The sequence below is a fragment of the Lepus europaeus genome, chromosome 3, assembly GCF_033115175.1.
Source record: "Lepus europaeus isolate LE1 chromosome 3, mLepTim1.pri, whole genome shotgun sequence".
Lineage (NCBI taxonomy): Eukaryota > Metazoa > Chordata > Mammalia > Lagomorpha > Leporidae > Lepus > Lepus europaeus.
The window spans coordinates 102,916,450-102,924,719 of NC_084829.1; the positions used below are offsets into that span (position 1 = coordinate 102,916,450).

General features: G+C 45.0%; 1 pseudogene; it reads left to right on the forward strand.

Moving 5' to 3' along the window:
- The first annotated feature begins 406 nt into the window (after window positions 1–406).
- On the forward strand, window positions 407–7,994 carry LOC133756616 (large ribosomal subunit protein uL5-like; annotated as a pseudogene).
- Window positions 7,995–8,270: the final 276 nt, after the last annotated feature.

An 8,270-nucleotide genomic window follows, 5' to 3' on the forward strand; every position in this document is an offset into this window, starting at 1 on the left:
TGTATTCATTCCATCATCAGTACTTAGTTTCAAATCCAATACATATATTTATGAGCAAAGTTGAAGTACAACAAAGGATAAGAGATTTTTCTTACACTCAAGAAGTTCAAATTCTGGAAAGAATCGAATAAAGACATGTACAACTGTGATAGTGATACACAGGAAACTGTGGGGAGTCCTCCAAGCTGTGCCTAACGCCCTGAGGATGTGAGGGAGAGAATCATCACATTAGTGGCAAACACAGTCAAATCAGGAGATGTCATCCTGAAGGAGGTCACATTTAGATATGGGAATAGAAACAAGCAGGACAAGCCTGATTAACAACAAATAACAACAGCTGATACTTGTTGGGCATTAATAGCTGATTTAGCTGAGGCTTATGGGTAGTTGGGGAATTAAGGCTAACATGCTGTTAGTCAGATTTCAGTTAGCCTTGGATGACACGCTTAGGAGCTTGAAACCAGTTCAAGCAGTGAGGAGCAATGTAATGAGATGGGAGTGGGAAAGAGTGGCAACAGCTGAAGGAGTAAAGGCTGCTATAGTTACACAGGTGAGTGAAAACAAGACCCCATATTAAGATGGCACTGAAAGATGGATGCTAAGTACTGTGGACTAACAAGATGCAGAATTTAGACTCTGGATGGACAATGGACTAGATGAGTAAGAGTTAAAGATAACTCCAAGTGGTGAAGTCTAGCCCAGGGGTTAAGACACTCTTGTCTCACATCAGAATACCTGAGTTCAACACCTGGTTCTAGTTTCTGACTTCAGCTCCCTACTAAAAGCAATCCCTGGAAGGCAGCAGTGATTCAGTTCCTGTTATTCACATGGGAGACCTGGATTGCATTGTCGGCTCCCAGCTTTGACCTGGCCCAGTCCCAGTCTGGGGAGTGTACCAGTAGGCGGGAGCTGTCTCTTTCTGTCTCTCAATTAAACAACTAAATAAAAATTGAAGATTGTTGCTGTTGATTTCTTCTGAGAGGATTCGTTCTGAGAAGAGGAGCGTGGTGGGGGCAAGAGGCGCGGAGTCACCACACAGACCCCGGAAGTCGGTAAAAGCGGGCCTGAAGGCCGGCGCCGTGGCTCAACAGGCTAATCCTCCGCCTTGCGGCGCCGGCACACCGGGTTCTAGTCCCGGTCGGGGCACCGATCCTGTCCCGGTTGCCCCTCTTCCAGGCCAGCTCTCTGCTGTGGCCAGGGAGTGCAGTGGAGGATGGCCCAAGTGTTTGGGTTCTGCACCCCATGGGAGACCAGGAGAAGCACCTGGCTCCTGCCATCGGAACAGCGCGGTGCGCCGGCCGCAGCGCGCTACCGCGGCGGCCATTGGAGGGTGAACCAACGGCAAAGGAAGACCTTTCTCTCTGTCTCTCTCTCTCACTGTCCACTCTGCCTGTCAAAAAAAAAAAAAAAAAAAAAAAAAAAAAAGCGGGCCTGAGGCAAGCAGCCCGCAGACTCCTTTATTTCAGTTGCTACAGCTGCTTATATAGCCAAGACCAGCCAATCCGGTCAAGGGGTGGTCTATGCCCCAACCAATCACAGCCTGTTGCCAGGCAGTTTCCAAAGCCATCCAGTCACAGCCTGTTGCCAGTCAGGCTCTTGTTGCCAGGCAGTTTCTGAAACCATCCAATCATGGCCTGCTGTCAGTCAGGCTCTGTTGTCATGTGGTTTCTTCTGTTGTCATGTGGTTTCTGAAGCCATCCAATCATGGCCTGTTGCCAGGCAGTTTCTGTTGTCAGTGGCCATCTTGGCATGACCTTTTCACCTCAGTGGCCATCTTGATATGACCTTTTCACTTCATTCCACCACACTTCCCCCTTTTCGTTTATTTTTGAGCAACGGGAGGCATGATTCTTGGCCATACCATTGTTGACCCCATTTCCATGTGGTCTCCATACGCAGCTGTGCCTGTCTTAGGTTGTCCCCCAGGGGATCTTACCCGTCATTGACTAACCAGCACCCAAAACAGGAGACCACAGGAGTGCTTGCTCAGATAGGGGTAGGAATGAGGAACAGTGGTAATCAGGAATGGCATGACCGCACACAGGCTGTGGGCCGTTCAAGTGGCTGACCAGAGCTAGTGGGGTATAAAACAGTAACAAACGTGGCTATGGGCAGTTTCTTGGGGTAGGATGATAGAGAAGGTGTGTCTGCTAACAAGGCAGGCTCTCAGTCTTGTTCAGCTGGTTCTGGTTGGCTGTCAGCTGCAGGCTTGATGTTTCTGGCTGGTTCCCAAATGGGCCGTTCCACATTCTCTGGAAAGATACAAGCATATCCTGGACCCTTGGTTAGCAGAAGCCTTTTTACAGACATTGGAATCCAGGGCCTGAATTTTGCATACACTTCAACATTAATGGCAAACATGCAGGTGGGATGGGGTCTAGCGGCTGCCCTGAGAGCTTGGGGTCCCCGGGGACTGCCACAAATGTGGGGATCCTCACTGGGTGTGAATGGGATGACCTTGCATGAGTTATTGTCTCCAGGTTCTCTTAAGTTCATCCCAGGGGTATGTGGGGGTGGCTGACTAGGCATTGCTACATTGTTTGCTACCTTGTTTGCTACTTTGTTTCTACCTTGTTTGCTACCTTGCCATTTTCACTGTCAGAGCTCTCTCTCCCTAAGTTATCAACTGTTGTCTGTGAGACAGGGACCTGGAATGTCAGGCTCTGATCACTCACAGATTCACTATGTTCGATAATCTGCACGGGATTCTGAGAGGGGGTATCTTTCCCATGTCTGAGTGCTTAATAGCGGCACACCACGCCAACTCTAGCCAAAGCAAAGATGAGCACAGCACTGCTGCCATAATAAAACAAATTTCTAGCACCTCAGCGGCTGATGGCATTCTGCAGGGGTTTCCATACGTTAGACAAACATTGGTGTATCAGATCATAAGTATGTCCTGTGCTTAGTGGGGGACTTCCTTGATTCATTAGGTCAAAGCCGTATGCCCACACAGTGTCTCCGGGGCATCACCTCCCTCACGTGAGGGAAGATGACTTGGTTCCAAATTCTGGGATGAGCAGTCCCTTATGTGAATTCGTCAGGCGAACTGAAAGTAAAATGAAGAGCCAAGAAGCGGCGTATGCTTCTGAGCAGTGTGTACCTAACCTGGGGTCACTTAGACCGAGGACAAAGACAAGGAAAGGGGCCTAAGAGGGGGTTCTGTGCTCACCCTCACAGAACCGAACAGCACACGAAACACCGAGGGGCCTTCTTGCCGAAATCCAGGGGGGACCTTGCCGAGTCCAACACGCTGTCTCTTTCTCAGTCACGTTGGCACGCCAGATGTTGCAGTTGATTTCTTCCTGTTTTTTCCCATTCAATGGGGATTGGGCCTGGCTTTTGTATGAGGTGAGCAGTGGCCCCTAGAATTGGGGGTGAATCTTACTTGTAGGCTCTCCATTAAAGCTATTGGCTCGTGGAGGTTTGTGATCCGTAGTAAGCACTGCTTGCATTTGTGAGAGCACATCTCTCCCCCATAAGGTCATGGAAACCTTAGTTTCCTTAGTGGAAAGATTGTTCCTGTATCTCCATTGTCATCTCGCCACGTTACAATTGTGATGACCTGATCAGCCAATTTTAATCCTCCAACGCCTTGGAGGTCAAGCCCGGGTGCTGTCTTCCAATGTTGCATTTTTCTTGCATCCCTAGCTTTTAAGACAGTGACATCTGCCCCCATATCAATTAAACCCACAAAGGCAATGTCATCTAAATATAGGGTCAATTTCGGCCTCAGATTGAAGATAGGCATCGACCAGTTAATGGTGGTGGGACTCCCTCTTACTTGCCGGGCTGAAGGCTGCCCCACTGGGAGTTTAAAGGCTTGGTCTTGCAATCTTTTGCCCAATGAAAGCCTTTTTTTACATCTGAGACACAGCATTTTGGGCTTGCCCTGTCTGTCAGCTTTTGGGCAGTTTTGCTGCAGGTGTCCTGTGTCCTGACATCCACAACAAACTGGAGGGTCATTAGACTTTCTTGTGTTCAGTTTGTTAATGGCCGCGGTTAGGGCCTTTATGGGTGTATCGGCAGGGTTTACCTCCTTTGTGGCTACTATCCATTTAGAAATGTCTTCATTACAGACTGCAAAGTTGGTGGTAGTCAGGATTAGAATAGTTCTTTTTTTAAAAAAAAAAAGATTTTATTTATTGATTTGATAGGTAGAGTTACAGACAGTGAGAGGGAGAGAGAGAGAAAGGTCTTCCTTCCATTGATTCACTCCCCAAATGGCCACAATGGCTGGAGCTGTGCTGATCCAAAGCCAGGACCCAGGTGCTTCTTCCAGGTCTCCCATGTGGGTGCAGGGGCCCAGGGACTTGAGCCATCTTCTGCTTTCCCAGGCCACAGCAGAGAGCTGGATTGGAAGAGGAGCAGCCAGAACTAGAACTGGCACCCATATGGGATGCCAGTGCCACAGGCAGAGGATTAACCTACTGCACCACGACGTCGGCCCCTAGAATAGTTATTATGAAAGAGAAAAGCTAGGTCAAATGTTAAAACAACTTTTGACAAATTTTCATGGAGAAAGACACTAACTGCCTATCCAAAAAAAAGAGAAAAAAAAGGAGATACTGCCTCAGTAGGAACTCTATTGGTAGGAGGCTATTTAGCACACCAGGAATGGTGCACAGGTTTTTCAATTTCTTCTATATATACAAATCCTTTTTTTTTTTTTTTTTTTTTTTGGCCAGGCAGAGTTAGACAGTAAAAGAGAGAGAGAGAGAGAGTTAGACAGTGAGAGAGAGAGAGAGACAGAGAGAAAGGTCTTCCTTCTGTTGGTTCACCCCCCAAATTGCTGCCACGGCTGATCCAAAGCCAGGAGCCGGGTACATCCTCCCTGTCTCCCATGCGGGTGCAGGGACCCAAGCACTTGGGCCATCCTCCACTGCCCTCCCGGGCCACAGCAGAGAGCTGGACTGGAAGAGGAGCAACAGGGACAGAATCCGGCACCCCAACCAGGACTAGAACCCGGGATGCTAGCGCTGCAGGCAGAGGATTAGCCAAGTGAGCCACGGTGCCCGCCACAAATTCCTTATATCCTAAAATGTTAAAAAATCAGTGTCTTATAACACAGGCAGCAGATCTACCTCAGTAATGTTTGAGATAATGTATAGTCAGCACTCTGTGGTCTACATCCATGGATTTAACCAAGGCTCAAAAAATATTAAAAAATAATTGCATCTGTGTTGACCATGTACATATTTCTTCTTGTCACTACTTCCTTAACTATAGAGTAGAACAACTATTTATATAGCATTTACATTGTATTAGTCATTGTTTTTAATACAGAGATGATTCAAAATACACAGGAGGACATGTGTGGGTTGTATGCAAATACTACACCATTTTATATAAGGGACTTGGGCATGTCAGATGTTGGCATCCATGGAGTTCTCCATGGAAACATGGTCATTGAGGGTTGACTGTACACAGATAAAAACAAAAGTCTGGATTTTGAAGGAGCAGGAGATATTTTAAGGCATTGATGTGTCAACAGTATTGAATGGCTTTGTGTTTTCACTCTTGTTAATCAAAACAAATGATGGTTTATGTCCCTGCTAATGCTTAGATGCTGTAATTACAATAATTGTCTGCTCAATAAAAGTAAGAAAGTCAACTGACAGGCAGCTATGAGCTCATGGATGACCCAAAACAAAGTTACCTGACTGAGGCTATAATTATAGGACCAGAGGCTCAGAATCATGGCTCTGGGAAAACAAAAGAAATATTTCCAAATCTCTGCTGCCTCCAGTTAACACATTTCCATGCCTACACGGATTATAGAAACAACAGATAGTAAATATTTCTTTTATCTTTAAAATTGCATCCTTTGTTTTGTTTTCTACACCAGGAAGCCTCTGACTCTTGTTATAGAAAAATGAGACAAAGGAGGCAGCATTTGTTGCTGCCAGTCAAATTGTTAAGATGTCACACCACATCCCGTATTTGAGTGCCTGGGTTGGAGTTCTAGCTCCTCCTCTGATTGCTGCTTCCTGTTAATATGCACCCTGGAAGGCAGGAATGGTAGCTCAAGGTTTTGCCCAGATTGAGCTCCAGGCCCTGGATTTGGCCTGTCCAGCCTCGGCTATTGCAAGCATTTGGGGAATGAATCAGTGGGTTGATCTCTCTCTCTCTCTCTCTCTCTCTCTCTACCCTCTGCTTTTCAAATAAAATGAAAATAATTTTTAGAAAAGAATGACATGAGATTTAGTCTAAAATGAAATGGGTATTTTAAATAGAAGAAGCAAATTCCTCTTTAGTGACTATTACTACCTCCTAAACACAGTAAGTTAAAAAAGCAATTGACCAAAAAAAATTATATAATATGATAACATATATATGAAAATACTTCAAAAGCTCATGTATAAAAGTATGGAAAGTTTGAGTTTATATTGGTGCAACAACAATTTTTGAAATCCATGTATAGTTTTCATAATATGCATTTTTCACCTATATGAAAAAAATATTTTGCCCCTCCAATTTTTTGCATCAAAATAAACTTATACTTTCAATTCCAATTTTTAATTAACTTTTTGAAGCACTCATGTATTATAATAGAACCATGAATGCTTCAATTTACACATCAATATTAATTCAGTTTTTAAGTCTGTTAAGATAATACTCAATTTACGAGAGAGAAAGTAATATCTTTTCTTTGTCCATTGGAAGGATCATGTCTGTGAACCCTATAGCGAAAGATAGATTAACATGAGAAAGGCATAACAAACTTATTTAAGTTTTATTTTAAAAGATTTTATTTATTTATTTGAAAAACAGTTACAGAGATACAGAGGAGAGAGAGAGAGAGAGAGAGAGAGAGAGAGAGAGAGAGATTTCATATGCTGGTTTACTCCCCAAATGGCCACAACAGCCAGGGATAGGCCAGTCCAAACCAGGAGCCAGGAGCCAGAAGCTTCATCTAGATCTCCCATGAAGGAGGTGGGGGCCCAACCACTTGGGTCATATTAACGCTGCTTTGTCTGAAACATTAGCAGGAAGCTGGATTGGAAGCAGAGCAGCCGAGACCCAAACTGGCACTCACAAGGAATACCAGCATTACAAGTAGCCACTTAACCCACTGCACAACAGTGGCCCTTAATATGTTTTATGTGACAAGAGTCTCTCGGCTCACCATCATGCACAGGATTAAGGTATAAAGGAGAACCCCACACAGGAACTTCACATGCACAAGCTCTTACTCAATATCTGTGCGGGGAAGAGTGGAGACAGACTGACTGGGCAGCTCACAACCAGACCCTTGTGCTTTCCAAAGCTAGATACCCACACTGACAGATCTTTTTGCAATGGGAGGAATGAAAAGACACTGTTCACTGCATAGTCCATGGAGCCAAGGCAGAAGGAATCCCAGAGAGGGGCCAGTGTTGTGGCATAGTAGGTTAAGCCTCCCGCCACAGTGCTGGTATCCCTTTTGGGCACCGGTTCATGTCCCAGCTGCTCTACTTCTGATCCAGTTCCCTGCTGATGGCCTGAAAAAGCAGTGAAGGATGGCCCAAGTGCTTGGGCCCCTTCACCCATGTGGGAGACCCAGAAGAAGCTCCTGGCTCTTGCCTTCGGATTGGCCCTGCTCCAGCCATTGGCAGCCATTTGGGGAGTGAACCAGTGAATGGAAGCCCTCTCTCTGTCTATAACTCTGCCTATTGAATAAATAAATAAATATTTAAAAAAGAAAGAAAGAAAAAAATCCTGGAGAAAGAGCTGAAGGTGCATGAGTATGAGTTAAGAAAAAATGACTTCACAGATACTGGAACCTTGGCTCTGGGATCTAAGAACACATTGACCTGCAATCATATAAGACCCAAGCATTGATATCTATGGCCTGGATTGGTAGGCCAGGTTTTAGCACTGCAGACAAGAAATGCAGGACAGGCTACATTGGGGTCAAATACAGAATCAATTAAGAGGAGGCCATAAGCTAATTCCAGCACAGGTTTGATGAGAACTTCCTTCCTGGAAAATTAATTCCCATTTATATCTAAAATTTATTTCCATTTATATCCCAAGAAAAAGTCTCAATGAAATGTTTAAAAGAAGAAGAAGAAAAATAGGAAGAGGAAGAGGAGGAGGAGGAAGAAGAGGAAGAGGAAAAAGAAATGAAGACCTAAAGACCCAGGAAAAGCTGAGGAGTTTTTTATGTTTTTGTTTTATTGTTTTGTTTTGGTTTTTGTTTTTTTTAGTTGAGTGGCAGAGATATAGGGGAAGAGAGATAGAAGGAGAGAGCTCTCACCTGCTGATTCACTCCCAAAATGAGCCAG